Consider the following 22,233-nt stretch of genomic DNA (forward strand, 5'->3'; position numbering starts at 1 on the left):
TGAATGTCTCCTTTTTATGGAGGAAATATTGATGGATTCATCCTAGATTGGCTGGTTGAGCGTGTATTAAGCTTTGTTCATGCTGAACAAAGTGTCCATGGCACATGGGTGCACATACCAAAGGTGATGTCAAGTTGTTGCAGCACATTACCATGCACCTCCATATTTTTGAGACTAGGTGCCCATTCATTCAAACAACAAGAAGCCTACACACTACTGCCTGGATGGAGATACCCTTGATTTGGTTAACCCAGGCCGCGGAAGCCTGTTATTAGTTTCCACTGATCCTTACAATCTGTTTTCTTACATAACAATATGTACTGACCTTGTTTAATAAAATGAAACTCCATGATGGCAATTTAATGTTAATACTGTATCTGTATGAGTCCCACTGTAATTTACAGTATATCACAAGTAAAAAAGGGAAGAAGTTATAACCTGCATTGGCTACAAGTTCTCTTTATTCTTTACTCTGTCATTGGATGGTTGGATATCAGCAGTTTCAGATACATCGCAGTGAGTCGGAGGGCCCTTGATGGAGTACAGCTCTTGTGTTCACTTGTGGTAGACTCCATTACTTCTCCATATATAGATGGCAGTGGGGAGAGGATCCCCAGCAAATTTGATCAGCGAGATTACAAACCCCCGCGTACTAGATCATTTAAACCTCATCTCTGTTGCCTGCAAAGACCACACTACATTACTCCCTCTGTGCAGTGCATCTATCAGTCCCCTTCACCTTGCTGCTGTAGGTCTCCCAAGATCAGATGAATGAAGAGGGAAGAGCAGGCTGACCAAACAGGGGTCCTGACCCGACGGGGTCAAGAGAATGTGAGGAATGGCCGACAGCGTTCAAATGATGCTTTGAACGGTTGCAGATTCATCATGCGCAGGGAGAGGCGGCCTTGAAGGAAGCTATCTGCAATGATAGACGGCTGTATGAGTGTCTCAGAGCCCTCTGAGAGTGCTCTGCCCTGGTCTGCACATTGCAGACGGACACATAATCTATTGCTATAATTGGACACCAGCAAAGGAGAAATCAACAGTGGATTTGTGGATTGGAGATATATCACAGCTGGCATCATTTTCTAGAATTACATATAGAATCAGTTACGTGCGGTAGTTATGCATTTGATACATGCTTTACAGCTATCATGTTGACATTTTTAGAAAAATAATCTGGTAAGGCAAGTGGGCCCAAATGGGAATTATTCCAATAAAACTAACTGGATTTGTGATTATAGATGTCAACCCATTTAAAGGCCCATACTGGTGTTTTTTTTTTTTTAGATACACACCAGCCCATTTGTTATACACTGCGTATACTGTAATTTTGCATCCAAGTTTGGCATCCAGTACTGTACTTTGGCATCCAGTTCTCAAATCCAAGATTTGAGGAATTGGATGCCAAACAGCATTGTATCCAGTGTCTTTGGAAACATTTTTAAGAAAAATAATTTGCATAGTTTGAGGTTCAGTGTTACTCTTGAAGGATCTTACATTACAAATGATGTTTGACTGACTCAGGAGTATCAGATATTGCATCACCAATCCCCAACTACCAATCACAATTTTATCTAATAAATTCAATTCTACAAGGTGAACACAGACAAAGCCAATCTTGAAGGACTTGGGGGGTCTTTAGCCAGAAGGCCAGGGTTTTTAATGACACCACTAGGCAATGTCTTGTGTGGTCAAGGTCTCTTCTTATTTGGGTAAGCTCCAGAAAGAACTGTGTATGGAAGTCCTGAACTTCAGAGGATGCAGTTGTCAGTGAGTGGGCTCATATTGGCGAGCTCATCCTGGGTTGGCTTGCTGAGCATGCATTATGCAGAGTTCAGTGTGTTTGAATCCAAAGAGCCCTGTTAGATGGTGAGCCTGTCTGAAATAATACATAAAGCTATGGTATGGTTTTAAAAATATCAAAAAACATGCAGTTTGTTAGCTAGAATAGCACAAAAACCCCAGAATCACCACACTCATCTCATTTGCATGTTGGCCCTGTTTCAGTCTTAATGCTGCAAAATTGTCCAGGGGATCTAAACAAGTGGGGAATTGGTTAACTGCCCTCAATTATTCATTTATTTGCTCAGATGCGTGTTCAGATTTGTAACCACATCATCAGCCTGACCTCTCTGTGAAAACACCTGTGCTAACAATTTGCCCAAGTGTTATTATTCTCCTTTAAACCCCCGGCTCTGGACTTGTGTTGTTTTTAATTTAAAGGGAACAACTATGGTGTATATAGCAGTATTAAAAAAAAAGAACAATTCAGCTTTGCTACCCTCAATCTATCCTCTGGAGAAACAATTATCATTCTTTACTGTGACTTTTAAGAGCTGCTTGAGGGCCAAGCTGAAACAATGACAAGGACGTCTCCCTGTTTATGGAATTGCGTGAATATTATATCTGCTCCCTGCTGAGGAGTTGGACTATCAGACTGATTTGCCTGCTGCACTCAGTTTCGCTATGCCATCCCTTTGTTCCCTGCATCTCCAAACATTTTCTTTGCAGCTGTCTAAGTTAATGCTGTCATTAGACTATTGGATCCTGTAGCCAAATTATAATGTGATCTCCCACATCATCTATTCTTCTCTTTCCTCTGAGCTGATGAATAGCTTAAGGTCAGACTATCAAATTAGTGGCTCCCATTACTCCCCAGACACTAATGGCATCTTTATGAAAGGAAAGATATGTAATCTCTCCAAAAGCCTTTTGTAGACCAAACAGTTTGTCTGTAGATGAAATGTGAGTGCAGTGCTTGGTGAATTGCAAAGTGAATTGGGATGGGCCGTGGTGTGTGCCATACGTGCCAAACCCAGTTTAACCCTGTCTCTCTCTAACACACGCACAGCAAAATTTTCAATTCATCTCACTCTGTTTCCATTTGTCTGTTCACCTGTGTGTGTCACTGCACCCTCAATTATGGGACATCTCATTTCATAACTGCAAAAATAAAAGCAAGGTCCAACATGACACATAAAATAAAGCAGCCACAAATTTTTTTCAGTAAAATAGGTTGGGTGATCCAAGCTCCCCTCAACTAACCAGATAATTAAAAATGTGTATCCCACTATGTAAACTCACTATTATTTGAGGACAAATTTCCAATGCAGTCTGCCTTTTTTCATCCATGTTTGCATGTGATGGGCCTGGAGATCAGCCAATGACTGTAAATTGACATTTAACCCCTTTTGTCACCAGGTGAGTCCATTGCAACTATCAAATAAGGCTGGTAATATTCTACGTTTTACTGTATATTGTATTTAATTGTTTCTTACTGACAACAAATCCCATTGTAGCGAAAGCATGGTTTAGCTTATTCCTGTGTGCCGTACACCAAACTGTTGTGCTCTGAGACATTGCTTCGTTATAATGAACAGGGGCTGGCAAAAAATGGCTTGCAGCCAGAGACAGGGTCGTGAAGACTGCATTGGGATGGACTAATTCACAGTTGGTTTTGGTCTTTGAGAATAAGGGAAACATAAGAATGCCAGCCTTATCCTTTAAATTGTGTTTGATAAGTCCATAATCAGAAGTTAGAGGCAGGCCTGTCTAATTTTTTATTTTTTGGAACATTCTGAAGGCTGTCAGTGTACCAAAATTGAGCTGTCACACAGGAAGTCACAGCTTTCTTTTAGATTCCGACATCCTGCATTGCTCCCGATTTTATTTGAATTACCTGCCACCTGAGAGGCTTACATAGGGTGACTTGATCTCGACCAGCACTGAAATCAAACAGCTAGGCTTCAGTGAGAAACCCCCGGACAGCCGCAATGGAAGTCCATCACTGGGTCACAGCCTCAATCCGTCACTGTCTTGCTGCTGCCATCAAGAGCAGGTCCAAGGAGAAGACAGGAGTGACTCAGGACTGCGGCGCTCCAGTTCACTCTTGGGGTCAGACATTTAATAAATCTGTCATATTTTTCATAAACATATTTCTTGTCGAGTTCTGTCATTAAATCTATAGCAGCAGCACATGAGTTGCTTTAAGACAATCTGAATGTGAACTCAATTTTAAGCTTAGGTCTGTAATGTATATATTATATGAATATCGATGTTTTTTTCTTCCGCAACTACACTGGCCTGCACTGTCCAGGAGGAGGCTGGTACCAAGAGACTGAATCTTCGCCCAGACTGCAATCAGACAGCTTAGTTCACTGAAAGATCCCCTCCCTTCACCTCCACCAGCTGCGGTGGAGGCCCAGGTTATAACCTCAATCCCTCATTCTGAGGATGGAAATTGACTGTATTCACTTTCAATTCAGCCAGCTGTAATGTGTTATGAATTTAAACTGAAATTGCATTCTAGAAACCTTGAGATTAGTCTTAATGTACACCTTATAAATAAAATTCTTCACCTGGCATTTACTTATTGCCATATTTTAAATAAAAATCTTATTTTCTTAGGCAGGATGCTTTAACTTTGCGTTTGTTGTACATCAGTGTTCTGTGTTAACCATCCATCACTCTACCCTATTATGACTTTGCAATCACAGAAATCCCCTGTACTCCACTTTTGGCCATGTCCACTTGTTATTTTGACTCTTTAATGATACTTTCAGCCCAAGGGGGAGCAGAAAGGCGCCTTCTGGATTCGGCAGCCCATGTATTGACTGCCTCTCTCTTGGCCTTAAGTGCCAATTCTGACCTTACAAGAGGTGAAAGTCTCACAATAGATTGCCAGGTATCTTTTTTTAGTCCTTATTCTGACAAAATTCACATTGTGGATATTGTTGAACCTCTTGAGAAGGGCATGAAAAAAAAACCGCAGCGAAAAAAAGAAAAAAAAGCAGCTCTTCTGGACTGTCTCTTAATTATCTGAAGCTCCAATGGGACTCATTTACCCCATGCTGATTTAGTATTGGAAGTCCAAAGGCAACATGTGTGACATATTCCAACAGAAACTCTTAATAATTGGCTTCAAAATCCAGTAAGAGAGATAGTTCCTTGGTTTGAAACCTCAGACGTGCCAAACACGGTTTCAATTCGAACATGATTGATTTCGTCTCAATTCTTAAAGGATTTACAGTCCTTGAAGCTTTTGTCGCAGCAAAGTCTGCTAATACTCATTATAAAGACAGCAGACAAGCCGCAGAGCAAAATAGTTATCTGCAACTGGAACTTTTTGGCGTTTAGGATTGTACTTTTTGTTTTGAATGAGTATGAGTTGGTTTCTGCATGCAGTGTGAAGGCAGGCTTGTAATGTAGCTCCAATTATATGGTTCGCCTTAAGGGAAGAGCAACGAGGCTTACTCAAACATCTGCTAGTTTTTGATGCAGTTGCTGACCTCACACTGTCTCCCTTACTGGAGAATTATTACTCATTAAAATATATAACAACATGAATCAAAAAAAGTACACCTCCACCTCTGTATGACGGACAGATTACATAACCATGGTGCATAATGTAATGAATTCACTTATTTGTGCAATTATTCAACAAGTCAGTCAGGTAGGGCAAAATAAGGGTGAACCCTAAAATGTTTTGGGTATTCGTGGGAGAAACGATTGAAACGCAGTAGGTAAACCCAAAACTGAGGCATCTCAATCTCAGTGGGAAACTGATTGGGTTGCAGGCTGAAGTATGGTAGTCTTGTGACTTTGTTCCCACACTCTGGGATAAACGTTATTTGTTGTTTTCAATAATCCACTCATATTGATGATCAGTTTTTAAATCAATAGTTTATGTTGATGTAAAAAAAAAAAAAAAAATTGAAATACATTTACATATTTCTGGCAATTTGATTCGAAACATCAGTATCTCAGGATAGGTTAGGACATACAAAAACGAGGATTATTATTGTGTAAGGAAAGAGGTCCAGACAAAATTTTAGCATCCCAGCTGCTCATGAAGAACTGCACAGGTAGGATCTTCAGTATATTCAGCAGGATGTGCCTCAATGAACAGACAAGTCAATCATTAAATTTAAAGTTAAAGAGTAAATGTAAATGCACTGTGAATCTTGGCATTGTCACTAACTGGACAGAATGCTCAGAACTGCCAATGAGATGTTGGCTTAGCCTGGAGCATTTCCATTATGTATGCTCACACAAACTGTTCAGTTCTGTTTTTGTTTTTTTTATTGAAGGTTTGAGACCAGTCTTTCAGAGTTGTTATCAGACATCTTAATTTAACTCTAATAGGCAATGTATCCTCCAAGATAATACATTTAAAATGAAAAGAAGTAATATTTTGAAAAAACAAAAAAAACCAATCATGAACTTTGATTATTTAAGCTCCTAACAAATTGGGGAAAGAATACTTGATTTTCTTAAGCATCCCCATGTTCTTTTTCATTAATTTGTCAGTTTATGAAAATCATAAAAAAACATATTTTCACTTAGTTCAAGCCAACTGGTCACCACTTTATCTAAATAAATTAGCTTAAAGGTATCTATCATTTCTATTAGAATAATGCAACTGCAAATGTAACCAACTTTATAGTCTGTGCAATTGGTATTCACAGGTTGCTCACCAATATTTGATATGTTTCCAAAGAGTAAACAGTAACAATTAGTGTACCAAGTAATCTCCAAAAGATGTTAATTTAAACTTAAAAATCGGCTACTAGAAGGCAGACAATGCTCCTATTAAAACTTAAACTCACATCAAAGACTCAGACGTTTTCTTAAAACTCTGCACTGTCTGCCCAACTTTTAGAATGAAAAAAAAAAAATGGATGAATAGACAAGGAAAGAGAGTTTATAGTCACAGCCTCACTTTGTCATTGAACTGTGGACTGAGATAATGATCAGTGAACTTGGAGAATTTCAGTTTTCCTCTCTCTGTGTCACTGTAAAGTCGAGGCAGGTATTTCCTCAGATTCACTCAAAAGAGACACTTAATCCAAGGATGCCAGTGAGCCATCATATTGTTGAAATCCTTTAATTTTACAGCCGAGATGTGTTATATATTCATCTTTTATTAGACTTTTATCATGTGATATCCTAAAGAAAGAATCTTGTGAAGTATTCTGTCTTTTAAAATACCCAGAAGGTTATTTAACATTGAACATTACATTCATAATCCAAATGATGTGGACTGACTGAACACACTGCTGAAGGTTTTTCTGATTCTGCATCTGAATAGCCAAGCTGGAAGAAACAGCAATATGTGTGCCTGACCTTATTTTCACTCAGTATACATTATGCAATCAAATGGAGGTTTGTTGACGATGTTAATGAAGCCAAATGCATTCCGGTGCAGGTCTCCTGCTTGGGCAAACAAACATCTGCTAGTCAGCTAAAAGGGAATGTAGGAGAGCCCATGAAGATAATCAGGCTTTTCAGGTCTCAGGCCTGAATGCCTTTTCTTCAGTGCTGTCCTTCTTGCTGAATGCATTGTGACTCTGAATGACAAAATAAATCAGTCTTGTATCCAAAGTGGTTATGAGTGTAGATTATTAATGGGTTTGAGACATGCATTGAGGGGAGGGAACGCCATTACAGTGGCTGCAGGGTATGTTATTCCTGCTGACCTAAATGACCCCATTTACTTAATAGAATGAGAACATACAAAACAACCTAATTATATATACTATAGACACACATAGACACACACCCCTCAGATTTTATTTATTTATTTTTTTTGTTTGCACTGTATCCAGCCTTTGCTGAAATTGGGATTCTTATCATAAAGAGAACTTCATGTATTGATAAATGTAGCATTGATGGCTTAAAGTGAAACAACACGTAAACAGCCATGCTAACGGTTGTACTTATCCACTGTTGTGCTTTGAGCTACATGCTAACATCTGCATGCTAACATGCTCAAAATGACAATGGAGACATGCCGACGTTTAGCGGGTAGAACGCTGACCATGTTCACCATCATGTTAGCATGCTAACATTTGCTAACTGGCATTCACGAGAATCACTTTTTTATTAATTTAATTATTTTTTAAATTTGACCCGATAATGGTTTTAAATGGAAAATTAAGGGATCATCAAGTTATTATAAGTCATCCTGGGGAGAACATGGATGTCCATACAAAATTTCAGAGAAATCCATCCAATATTCTTTGAGATATATTTCAGTCTGGACCAGTGGTGGACCCACTGACTACAAACTTTTTGTTGAGAGCTGCCTCTTGATTTTGTAGACTGTCAAAACACTTAGTTTTCAATTCCCTTTCCTGAAATTGTCACAGATGGCAGACCCAGGTGATATTAAAATTTTGCTCCGCACTTCAGGGTTATTTTTCCCCCTTTTATTTTTCTTTGACTTTGTAATTTGACCAGGGAGGTCCATGCAGTTCTCATTTAAAATGAAGGACATCCAGTTAGTTTTCTCCCTAAAACATCATCAAGTCTCAAGTAGTGGAACCGCGAGGATGGTCCATTGTTTGACTACTTTCAAGTTATATTCACTCATTAAAAAGAGAAAAAAAAAAAATCCAACAGTGGTTTCTCAAGTTGGCAGGAACGATGAGTCTCTATGACAAACAGGATAACGGAAAATACAAATCAAATGCCAGAATTTCATGACACTGCCTTATGGTTTATGTTTTTACTTTTAGCCATTCTTACTCTACTGTGCAATCACAAGACATCAGTATTTAGATTAGGTGTTGATCAGTAGGTCCAAAAAAAAAAAAAAAAGAGTAACTGCTATGACTTATCCTTTGTCTTCAGTGGTACTGCAGTAGGATGAGATTTCTGCCTGTGTCCAATAGAAGCTCACTTAAGCCAAGAGAGCTGTAACTGATGGTAATCCTGTTCCCTCTCCTTTTTGCAACATTTCTTTCTCATCACACCCAAGAGTGGATGACCTTGGTCGGTTCAACAACATGCAGCACTTTCAAATATTGCCAAAACAAATAACCTTGTGCTTCTGTTGGCTCAATGAAAAAGAGCAAAAGCTTGCAGATTGACTGACTGTTTGTTTCCCCCTCATGGTGTGCCTTGAGGTCTGGACATTAAAAAAGTTCTCCCCATGCTTTATTTTGACATCTTGCAGGCCTCACTGGTACAAGGAACTTGTGAAGAGAGGGTTGCACTCCAAGCTAAAGATCAACCCAGCATGATATTGATTTCAGTCCACTTATGGTTTTCTCAAAACTGCCTTGATATTAGAATGAACTTCTAACTCTGCCTCCTGCTCTTCTTTCTCCCTATATATAAAGACAGATAAATGGATAAAGAGCAGGGTGGAAACAGAAACGAAAGCAAAAACAGACTTGTCTTTTTGATCAGGGAAACAATATATCTAGCTCAGAGGCTACAGATCTGCAAACACTGTTCAACACTGATCCACAAGAAGTGATGCTGGCAAGTAATTGGGACATCATCTCTGCACAAACTTATTTCTTCAGATGACTTCACCATTTTTTTGAATCCCCTTCTCATTTGAAATTTGCATCAATAATCCCAGAGCTACAATGGAGAAAAGGATTAACGTCAGTAGAATAATTGAAGAAATGGATTTTGGAATTGTTGTTGCTTAGCAACCCCTTAATTTGAGTTTCTAATGGTAGCTTTGATTTCAGTCAATTAAGTCACTCCAATATCATATGCAAGGAAGGCACAATTTTCTCTTTCCACCTTGCTGAAGTGATATGAGTCAGAGGAAATATGCACTTTGTTGTAACAACAAACAAAATTCACACTATCAACTCAAAGATGTGGGCCGACCCCATTCTAGTGTGCTAATTCCTCTAAAAATGATGCCAAACTGCTTTTGTTTCTGTTAGCATCACAAAGTTATTAAATCCTCATTGTAATCATCATTAACCTGGACCTCATTTTCCCTACTTTTTGCTGACAGATTCTCATTCGATTTTTGTAATTGCTCAACTGTTTCACAGCAGAAACCAGCAGGCAGCAGGGTAAAGGTGAGTAAGCAATGTCATGACACTTATTCATCTATCTGAAAACAAGTTTCTGCTGTTGTTAGAGTGCTGTTACGTTGAAAGATGTGTTTTAATAATGTTTTTGGTTTTGATTTTGAGTTTCCCTGGGCCCCTTTGCAGCACAGTATTCCCTGCGAACACACAGTGAAGGTTTAAGTGATGATTACAGCCATTACTTTGCACCATCTATTGACACCCAGAGCAGCTAGGGATGTGAAAATTCTCCCTTAACGACGGAGGCTGTGTTTGATTTATATTTCCACATGCACGCAAATACAGCAGGATAACTCAAAGCACTTGGTTAAGGTTAGGGAAAATGCATGGTGCTTGGATATTAAATTGAAAAAGTTTTTCTTCATGGGACAGGACACATTGACCCGACAACACGTGGGGCGCAAGGCTCAAACCCAGGTTTTTGGTCTCAAACTCCTTGGGCTTTGCGCATCTGACCTTCTGTGAAGGATAAAGCCAAATTTTGTACAAAATTTATTTACTGTGAGCTGTAATTTCAACTAAAATCATCCGACAAGAACGTTGATATTCTGCAAAAAAATAAAATTGTTGCTTTCTACAAAGTCTGCACATGGCAGCTGCAGTACAGTTAGTCACATTGTGATTGCTGTGATGGCAAGTAAATCATATTTAACATATAATTAGGGTTAGTAAGTATTTGCCCAAAATTTGACTATGTGACTGCACGTGCCTACAAGTGCTGACAGCACATGTGCTATAAAAGCAAAAACCAACAAGTCACCATTCTTCTAGTTGGCTTGTTGGTTTGTGTTATTCTTTTGCCTATGCAGACAGCCACTGAAGTGTCGGTATGTACAGAACCATGTGCTGTCTTGCTGGTGTCCATTTGAGTGTATTTGGGACCTAGAGCTTTTATTGGGAAACGTGTGGATATAGATAAAAGTGTTCATGTGAAACAGCAATAATGTTTCCTCCGAACATGATGACTAAGCAACTTATACAGTATAAATAAAGTATATTTGGTTGGAGACAAAGTTAAGAGAGAAACCTGCAAGGACTAAAATCTATCCTGCGTTTAATTTACTTCTCTACCTCGTTCTCTGTAGGCCTACAGTATGTTATTTCCAGTACATCACATCAGTCCCTTTGAGTCACTCGTATTTTCAAAATTTCATTTGATTCGAAGGCATGAGAGGCAAATACTAAATTCAAAGCAAAACATTTTCATTTTCAACGTGGGCACGCATGTGTGTCCTCCTTTACGGTTAACCAACGCTGATATCGGACTTGTTGTTTGCACAGCTTGAGTGATGTGGCACCAAAGTGACCTACAAAACAGCCGTGGTGGGGCCATAAATCACATTGGGTCTGGAATTAATCACTGTGTAGAGGACATCTTCTGCCACCGCCGTCCTCTCACAATCACTCTCCGCAAAATGCTCGCTCCCTCCCTCCCTCCTCCCATCCACCCTTCTTTTCCTCCATCTCGCCATCAGCCAACCAAAGTGACCACTGATTGGTTGCGAGAGGAGGAACGAAGAGAGAGATGTCCTTCCCACCACTCATTTAAAATGCAGGTTAAAGTTTATGGAGTTGCCTGCATACCAGCCATCTGGAATGCTTTACAGCAGAGACTTTGAGATTAACCTCAAAACCACTTTTATTTCACAGCCCTCACCCCACGACGCCGCCATTATGATAACTGTCGCTTGTCTTTCGGGATGCTGACTACAGGGACCAGGGTGAGAGCAAGGCAGGTTGAGGAGGACGACAGGGGTTTGCTTGATTTTTTCAGACAACAGACACAGTGGCCATTGTCGTCACTGTAAAAGCTCAATCTGCCACTCCAATCCTCCAGTCCTACACTGCAACACTCTGCTGGAAAATTACAGATCTTACAATAATTTCCATTTTATTTTGGCAAATCTGTCATAACAACTTGACGATGAATATATAGTAGGTTAAAATAGGGTGACACACCAATGAGTTTTAAAAAGCAAGCTGCGGTGCACTCTTGGTGCTTAGCTACACTTGAGAGATGGCCTTCACATATGAATACCCTTTTTCATTTCAACATTCCAGTGTTTCTCCTGTTAAAACTGTAATTATTTGGCACATGAATATGGATGTGTTTGTGGAAGATTGGAGACCTATGTTTTTTTCCTGGTCATGCAATGTCAGTGTCAGCAGTGACACCGAACTCCTCCTTCCATGCACCCAAATTGCTCATAACAAGGAGTATGAAAATGGTTCATAGTTTAAAAAAAAAAAAGAAGCAGTGTAATTTCATTGCTGTCATTACTCTAACAAGGTCGCTTCAGGATACTGAGAATCTGTTCTTCCACTGCTTTTCCAGATCTGCTTAATATATTGTCGACTTCTTCAATGAAGTCTGGTCACCATCCATCACCTGCCAAGTAGACTGGCTCCTTTCCTCTTTTTTTTTTCTCCTCCACCATCACAAAATGTCTTACTTCAGTTTTGAAATCTAGTTATGTTTTATGTGACAGGGTTGCCCAGCCTTTGTCATTTTTGGTTCAGGGAATTTTGCTTTTGGGTCTGTTTTTATTTATTTATTTATTTTTTTAGTATTTTCAGCTCTAGAGTCGTTTGTCCCCTAGGCGGCCTAATGGATTACAATCTCACTCTACAGGAGACTGGACAAGTTCAGGGTGTAAAAGCAGTCCGTACATGTCAAGCCAAATTTGTGACTACTGCTGCGGGGCTGAGAGGCATCTCTCACCTCTCACCCCGGTGGGTTGAGGCAGATTTGATAGCTGATGATTATAGCTGACAGCTGTCCAACATTTTTTTTTTCAGAGGTCAGTCAAAGGCCTCAGTGGCTGAATAATGTCCAAATTTCCTTGGACCTACTGTTTTTTGGAATCAAACACATAATACTACTTCATATATGGTATTTTTTGGGGGTCGGGAACAAGCAGGACCATGGGAGCGGGTGAAGAGTGAATTTACCTCTTCCTCTGAAGATTATAAGAGTATTCTTGATATATGACCACTCACGGAACACAATCATCTGAGATGAGCTTTTTAGTGGCAACTCAAACACAAGCCAACAAAGTATCATCACCTTATTTTCATGTTTTCTGACCTTGCCCTCAGTGCTCTATGAGTCAGCTCGCCCACACTCATGCACCCCACTTGACTGCAAATCAATGCAGCAAGAAATGAATGCCCGTTACCAAACAGACTGAAAGCTTGATGACTATCTTTGAATGCTTCACTTTTTGACCCTCCTTGTCAGGTGTCTGGTCTTTCACAGGTGAATGGGTTCGCATTTTTTGGATCGGTGTTTGATGGCTCACGTATAGCCATGCCGGGTACACAAGTGGTTCCGGCCCCCAGACTAAACAAACTGACCCTGAAGATGACCACACGTGCAAACTGAACCTGTTTGCACCAGTGCGAGCGTAATGTCTGCTGGCAAAGATGTGTTTGCATCGCTTCACATGTCTTATGTTGCATCATTTGTGCTGAGATGAAGCCAGAGTAAAGGCTCAAACAAAAGAGTCAGTGCGCCACCATTATGGCAGCAGTGTGATCCTATTTGGCTTTTCTTTAGGGCAAACAGGTGTATTTCATTTACTCTTCCTTATATGGACGTTCAGTAGTCACATGACCTCCACTTTAACTGGCACAGGTGAAACCAGTTAAGAGGCTCACATTTAATTACATTACGTCTTTTAGAATGAAAACGAATCCTTTTTTATCTAAATGACAGTACATACGATGACATATCCTCCAAAGTCTATTACTTTAGAAATGTTTATCTAGGCTAAGTAGGTATTTATTGCTCTTTTTTGTTTACATGTTTTACTTTGTGCATTTGTACTAATTATAGGCTTTACTCTTTAATATCCCCTTGTAGTTTTGAACATATTGTGTTCCCTTTTACCCTTTTCTCAAATGAAAACTGCAAATAAGTCATTCTTCTCAGTATGCACAGTAAGCCCTTTCATTTTTTTCCGTCCTCTCTTTTTTATAGTCTTTGTTTTATCTATATATCTGCATAAAATGAGATATAGACAATGTATGATAGTGTTAAATGTTTTCATATTCTTCAAGATTACATTAGAAAATTAGAAAAAGTCATCTTTTTGTCTTACATTTTAGTGGTAAACTGTATACTTGTGGTTAGAATTAGTTTTCCCTTCACGATACAATCTGTGCTAGTTTTGCTTTCTCTCTTTATATTGACATTATTTCAAACAAACAAAAAAAAAGAATGAATTTTTTCTCAAGGCAGTTGCAGGACTCTTTTCTGTTAGCTTTTCTGTCTTTACAGTGACATTATCTAACAGGTCTTTTATCACCACAGGGATCAAATGCATCATATCGACTACAACTTACTGATTTACCCTGGTCAATCAAACCCCCAACCACCCCCACCACCAGCCCGCTCAGAAAAACAGTTTCCCTGTTGTCACAGCAATTAATCGGAAACAGCTAATCAAGATCTATGAAGGGGAATCCTCACCAGGACACAGGAAGTGTCCTCTGATTGGTGGCTGGCGAGTAGAAAATGGCTGTTAGAAAATCAATACTTTGCAATTAAGTAACATTTGCTCCCAAGGGATAGTGATGTCCCATCATGTGTTGTTTTAAGTTGACTTATTTAATGCATGGCTTGACTTTTTTTTCTTTATTATTCCTCTGTTTTCTCATTCAATTTTATATCAGGCAACAGATGCAAGGATATCATAATAAAGAGGCATTAAGAGGCATCCACATGGCTGAGAAAGCATGCTAAAAGTGTTGATTTCTGAGGTCATTATCCTCAGTAGTAATGTGAAGCAGCAGAAGTGACTCACACCACAAAAGCCAATATGCAAAACTCAGAGGAGCTCAATGAATTTGAGGCAAATGAAAACAACCTCTGAAAGACTGTACAACAACCTGCCAAAAATGCCATCAGCTACAATATGAGCTCTGCAAAACAGCAAAGCTATGAGGAGGCAATCTGTTTTAAGGGCTCGGTTCAACTGGAATTGACAGTGTTGGTATTTCAGCCAGTCAGCTGCATACACACACAACCATGAATAGCCACCCACCAACCCCCACCCTCCACCACCACCACCTCCACCAAGGAAATTGCTAGCAGCTAGCTCCACTCCCCGAATCCTAGGACGCAGAGTCAATTATGGTATTGGGTAAGCGGCCATAATGGCCTCAGAAGGGCAATAGAAATTAGGTGCTGCACTTACACTAAGGTGGGCTGGGAGAATCAGTAAATGATTGCAGCATTAGCTTACCCGCCACCTTCCTCCACCCTTGGTGCGGACTCGTAAAACGCCTGGAAAAATTCAGTCCAATGCATCAGACTCCACTCTTGTTCAGTAAATGAATGAATGAATGGTGCACGGTGTCTATTAATGTCAGCCCATGACATACATGTCTGTGGCTTGCCTTATATGCTCTGCACTATAAAAGGCCTTTGTAACATCAACCGGGTGGTCCATTATTTATGAACAGGAGCATTTTTTTTTTCTATAAATCACAAAATTTAATGATGCATCTTTATCAACTAACCTGCTTAAACACCATCGCGGATGCTTTTTTAAAACAGCAATCTAATGTAAGTGTATACTTGTAAAATGCACTAATATTTTCAGGATGACTGAATCGAAACTGATCCGGTGTGATAGAAAAAGCGTTAAATCAGAGAGTGCACAACAGTGTTTGAAATCTGAACGTCTTCAAAGAATCGTCTTTGTGAAAAAAATTGATTGCGTTCATGTCTGCCTTCGAGACTTCAGCTCAGTAATTCAGAGACAGCTGGATGCCGCGAGTATGCTGATTTATTTTTAGTTTGTTCATTACATCAGGGATATAAAATAAAACAAAACAAAACTGCCCGTCTGGCGTGCCTGAGGACGTTAAACAATTCGTAAAAGCTACATCCATCTTCAAGACAAAGTATTGAACCTTGATGCTAGGGGACATCAGCCAACACATTCATTTCTGTCAAGCAAAACCACTGTGGACAGGAGAGGTACATTGTTTCTATTTGCCAATGATCAATTTTTGATGCGAGCAAAAAATATCAGTTTTTGGATGGAAACAAAAATGAATCTTTTTAGAACAGTAGTGCTGAGTGTTAGGAAACGTTTTATGCATTTATGTTATCAAAGCCAAGTATTATAACCTTTAGTACTCGCTTGTTTTCAATGCTGATTACTGTGTGCTGCAAAATGTGAACATTTGAGTTATGCAGTTTGATAACAGGCCTCATACTCTTCCATTTTTAAAGAAATGTTAAACCATTTCTGCTTTGTCTGAAGGGCAGGCGGCAGAGAGTGATAGGAAAGCAAAAAAGCAAAAAAGTCCGGGAAAAAAAAAAAAAAGTTTTAGGACCCAAATTAAAAATGGATACAGGGCATATGCACAAGACTGTAGAGTCCTCAGATGTCCTTTTCAACTTCTTGATTCAACTCTTGAGAACAGCTCCAATGTGAGCAAATGAACTCCCATTTACAACTTGTTCTTTTTATTTGATTATAAATTTTTATAGTAAAGTTTGAGTTTCTATGTGTTAAAGTCAGTCAGTCATTTTTATGAAGCATGGTCGACATGGGCTATTCCTTTATGTCTCCTCTCTACGATTTTATGAGATTATAACCTAGTGCTCTTACTAGATTAGCACAAAGGCTTTTAGCATCACACAGGTTCTAATTATCCCTTGACAACATTAGTTCATTTGCATAAGTGTCACCCTCCAGGGTTGACGCCACAGTGCACAACAGAACACTGTCAACTAATGCACTTGTTACTTTGAAAAGACTAAAGGCGCTGTTTTCATGCTGCAGCAGATCAAGTGCAGTGACCTTGGTGGCAAAGTGGTAATTTCACCGAGCCCAAGTGGAATTGTTCCCACCTTTCCTGGTATTTTCACATCGTTCGGTAACACCGCTCGTGTCGAAATCGCTGTGGAGCACACTAGAATGGCACTAAATCGGGGACGTAGTGTAATTTATGTGCCAAAATTAGCTTGAGCTTTTGCCTTCTCAAACAGGTTCTTCGCAGTGATGCGGGTGTTCAGGGTTTTATTTTGTCCTGGCTTGCGAAGGAGCAGTCAATAGGCCCTATGAAATATTTTTTTCTACTTTTGTATAAAACCATTTGAAGTCAATGAAGCCGGTAAGGTTGTAGTGAACTAGATTACAGGACATTTCATACACATATCACCTATTTTGTCATCCCCCGGTGTTCACTTGTCCAAACTGTAGATTACTTTACGTGCACCCTTTTAAAGGACAGGACTTGTGGAGTGTAGTGCATTTTCTTTAAGTGCTGAGCAACTATAGAACACATGGTTTCATCCAATGTAGGATTGATTAATCAAGTTCCTCTAAAACACCCAGTACAATGATTTTGGTGCTTTTCTGCTTTTCTGGACATCTGTCAGGTTGGTTCTCATATTCCACAGAGATTCTAAGTTTATATACACTGTGTTATTATCAGGACTATAGGAAATAGACAGTGATATCCTTAGTGTCCTTTGGTATAAAAGCCAACTTTCTATAGTCTACAGGTTCCTCTCCCAGAACCAGACATTCCCTCTAAGCTTCACTCCTAATCCAAAAGTGTGTTGCTTCATTCATTGCAATATGACTAAATTAAGTGAATATAGGTCAATTGAGATTTAAAAAAAAATGCTGAAAATTATAATTTACATCAAGAGTATTAATAAGAAACCTGTGTTCTGACATTTTAATCCTACCCATCAAACCCTTATATCCGAGGTGCTAAAAGTTTACAAGACAGCAGTAGTGTTGCAAGGCTGTGTCTTATACAGTTCTCTCCTTGCCTCAAGGCAAAAAGTGCCCAGGCCTTTGGGACGACAGAAGCTGACCTGATTGGCTTTGATCAATGCCAGGCCTTACGACATCTACTGATAATGTTTTCCACCTAATCCAATCCCATCCACAGCTGTGCCGCTGGTGCAACCCTGCTAGGCCAGCGCCTCTGGTCATGAAACGACCAGAAAAAAAAATCTGTCGGTCACACTCAAACGAGCTTGCGCCACCGCCTGTGTCTGCCTGTGTCCCTCGGTTCATGGAAAGAAGGGCCTCGGCGTGCACTGCAGTGGTTTACCCGAGAGCATGAAAGGACAGCATTGAAAAGCTTAATATTTACAAAGCAGAATTGATTACATCCTGAGCAATGTACCCCTGTTTGTGAGCAAAGCTAAATTTCAATCATATTTAATACTGACCTACACTTTTACCAGCAAATGCCTCCTCAGAGTAGCATGTGTTGCATTTAAAAAGGGGCACATATCTTCTAATGAAAGCTCTCACACAGAGATCGACGTTTTATTTTATCTGGCTCTCAGTTCGTAGCTGTCAAACTCACTTACCAATCTAAGACATCAGGATCCTAAAATTAAATATAAAATGAATTTTAACATAAACACCCATCTTTCACTGAGAGGGAGAAGATTAGAAGATTTTAATTCTATTTCATACTCACCCCTCACATGGTACAGTTTTAGAACACGACTGCAAATACTTCCTACACCCATCACTCACGCACTCACGTTGGATTTACCCAAACGTCGGACTATACTGTATCTATAGGTGTTTGTGCATATGTGTATACTCAAATACAATATGCGAATGTGCAAGTATTTTAATACATAACTGCAAATGTCTACTCGTGGTGGAAGATTATTTAATTCCACATCAAATCATCTGGTTCCTAGTTTACATTTCCTTGACTCTAGTGCAGCGGCTAGCCATAAAGGGGCACTCCGTCAGTTTTGCATGATCAGTTTATTCATCTGCAGTTGTATAATGTCATCTGTTTAGGTCGGAGGGGTGTATTGAAAGATTAAACTGATTTGCATTATGGGAATTGTAGGATACAGCCTTTCTGCCCCATGCTAGGGACTGAAAGTCAGAATCTCGGCCACTGCCGCGTTGATTTTGGCCATTCTTTTTTATTTCATTTCCAAACTTTATGGAAATTAAATATTAAATAAATGGAGTCCCCTTTTTTAATTTCTTTGTTTTCGAGATACACTGATACCTAGAAAATTATTTGGGGAATAAAAAGGTCACTGGAAACAAGGTTTTCTCAATGAAATTTTGCAGTCTACACTCCCTCCCCCTTTTTTTTCAACTGATTTGACTGTGGACTGCTTGAAGAATATTTATCAAATATCAAATATTAAATGTTGGATTTGCCTAAAACATGCACTGTTTTGTTGTGCTGAACTGTATCAGGAAACATAACTTGCACAATAGATACTATTTTAGGTTGAATAAGGAAACGTTTTGAATATTTAAGATATTGTTTATAAAATATAAAAATGGGATTTGCGTTAAAAAATAAATGTAACTATTGTGAAAATGTTACTAGTTCTGACAGTTTGTTTTCGAAGGAGTGAACCCTCTGCAACATACAAGCAAACAGTCTCTAGCTCTCTCTTTCTCACACACACACACACACACACACACACACACACACACACACACACACACACACACACACACACACACACACACACACACACACAAGCCCACAAATAACTCTTGACTACTGCTCGTGATTGAAATTCCCGTAGAGATTTCGAAAGCAGCTGATCTGGAAACACACATGGGCAGGTTAATGACATGACCCCACCATGGCCTTATCCTCTGGGGAGTTTATGCATACCATCAGCACAGTTAAAACTAGCTGAGTCAGGCTATGCACGTGTGTGTGTATGTCTCCATTTGTTCTGCAATTTTTTTTTTTTTTTTTTTTTTTTTTTTTTGCATGTGCATTTGCTTGTATTTCCTGCATGTTTATGTGCGTGCACGCACTAGGGATGTTCCAGACACGAATGTTCAGCAAAGTAGAAATAATGCATTTTAGAGGGAGATTGTTGGTCGTTCGTGCTTGTTTGTACACTTTCTGTTTGCAGGGGGAATAGCAAAATTAAGTTTCATCATTAATTTAACGAAAGGCACACCAGTTTTTGTCTTTTTCTTGTTTTAGCAGATTTGATTTCAGAAAAGGCAAAGATAAAAGCTTCTCCTCCCAGAGAAAGTTCTAATTCATTTTGATCTATGCATGAATATGGATAATAAACAAAATATAGACGAAATATTTTAAAAAAGGCAAATGCACAAAATCACCTCTACTGGTGAGAAGTGTTGTGTATTTGCGCGTGTATTGTGTGTTTTCTGCCGCAGAGCTTTGACAGAAGGCCTGATGCGTCATCCCCACTATTTCTCGTGGACTGGGCAGCATGTAACATTTGCATGCACTCTCGGTCACTAGGGGCCTATGCACTGAGCATCGCATGCCGACGGCGTCGCGAGCTGAATTCAAATGTCCATTTTCATTTCAGCTGTCCACAGTCACAGGAAATGTCCAGACAATAAACCAAATTGATTTCTTGAAGTGTTTGCGTTGTTTGAGATTGCTGCAAGTGTCACTTTTTATCATTTCTGACAACCATACCCCTCTCCTCAATCACCACTGTTTGTTTCTCGCCTTTTGCATTAAATAAAATTGTGTCTTCCGTTTCCTTACATGTCAGGTTTTTCAATTTTCACAAACTCTGACATTACTGTCTGGCTGGCGGTACGCTCTTTTTTTGTATTAGCTAAAATCATAAAGGAAGAAAAATAAGAATGCATCTTTCCAACATCTAATGTTGCTGATAGAAATTGTTCCTTCAGCGAATTCGGCTACACACACACGCACACACACACACACACAGCCACACTTGAAAGCTGCCTGATATAACCACCGTCCTCTGCTGTTGGCCACCGAGCAGCTCCTGTGGAGTAATTGAGGACTGAGAGCTTTGCCTAAGGGCATCTCAATTGGAGTTGTTGATGGAAGGCAGTGTTAGTCACTTCCCCTGACATCCCCAGCTACTGTGGGGATTCATTTACATTGATTGCAGTGTTAGCCGCTATGGGTGTGTAATTTTCTGAGTAATAATGACGTAAATCGTATTATTATTCATATTCTTACTATAATTATTATCGTTATTCCTTCCTTGGAATTTTGCATTGCTACAAAAGAAAATACAGGTCAACGAACAAAGGTTTGTGGGTTGGATCGACATTAAAATAGCTGTTGAAAAATGATCCCAGTATAATTGATACTGGTATAACAGAATACATTTTCATTTTGGCACTCATACACAAACACACTCTCTCTCTAGGGTCAACTGTAGCAGATCAATTTTATGCTACTGCTACGTTGTAATTTTAAAAGTTATTTTCCACTCCATTCAGACTGCATCATATGCAGTTATGTAATCCATGCAATATTTATACATATACAGTGAACTCAGAAAGTATTCAGACCCCGTCACTTTTGTCACATTTTGTTATGTTGCAGCCGTGTGCTAAAATAGTTTAGACTCAATGCCCCATATTGACAAAGTGAAAACATAATTTAAGAAATTTTTGCCCATTTATTAAAAAGGAACAACTGAAATATCACACTGACATAAGTATTCAGACCCTTTACCATGACATTTGAAATTTAGCTCAGGTGCCTCCCATTTCTTGATCCTCTTTGAGATGTTTATACGCCCTGATTGGAGTCCACCTGTGGTCAGTTCCGATGATTGGACATGGTTTGGAAAGGCACACACACCTGTTTACATAAGGTCTCACAGCTCACAACGCATGTCGGAGCAAAAACCCAAACCATCAGGTCGAAGGAAGAGTTCGGAGACAGGATGGTCTGAATCTTTTGCTGTTAGGATGACCCTTGTGTTTACAGTTGTATTATACCTTTTCAGTGCTTACCCATTAGACTGTCTGGTTTAATAGATTTTCACACTAGGTGTACGTATCCCAGAATTACATTTGTAATAAAGCATGTATTATTAACTTTTGAGGACAATACTATGCCCTGCAGTTTCTGGTCTTTTAAAATTGCATTAGAGGAGGAAGAGCTGTGCTGCATCCACAAACTAGAATGGCCATTGTTAATCCAGCAGTGCATCGAGTATTATTTATTCAGGATAATCTTGTGCTACTTCTCAAAAATATGTTGCAGCTGTTAAGCTTTCTCAAAACAGTGAAGCATGGAGTCATTGTCGTCTATCCCTGCTGTATTTATATATTGTATATAACAACATTTGGTGCAGTGCAGATCAAACTGGAGCTGGTCGGTTGACATGAGCAAGGCCAAACCAATGATTGATGATGACAAACAAGATATGGTATATCAAGCCAAGTAGAGTTATCAAAATAGATGTGTCAGTCCGTTGATGATAATGGGTGCCGTTACTTTGCATGGCAATGTCAAATGGTCTTTGTTTTTTGCAGCCACTTTGGTTCACACTGAAATATATCAACAGCTACTGGATGGAAAGAAATGGAATTTTGTACACACATTTATAATCCCCAGATGGTGGAGTCTACTGACT

The sequence above is a fragment of the Xiphias gladius genome, chromosome 13, assembly GCF_016859285.1.
Source record: "Xiphias gladius isolate SHS-SW01 ecotype Sanya breed wild chromosome 13, ASM1685928v1, whole genome shotgun sequence".
Taxonomy (NCBI): domain Eukaryota; kingdom Metazoa; phylum Chordata; class Actinopteri; order Istiophoriformes; family Xiphiidae; genus Xiphias; species Xiphias gladius.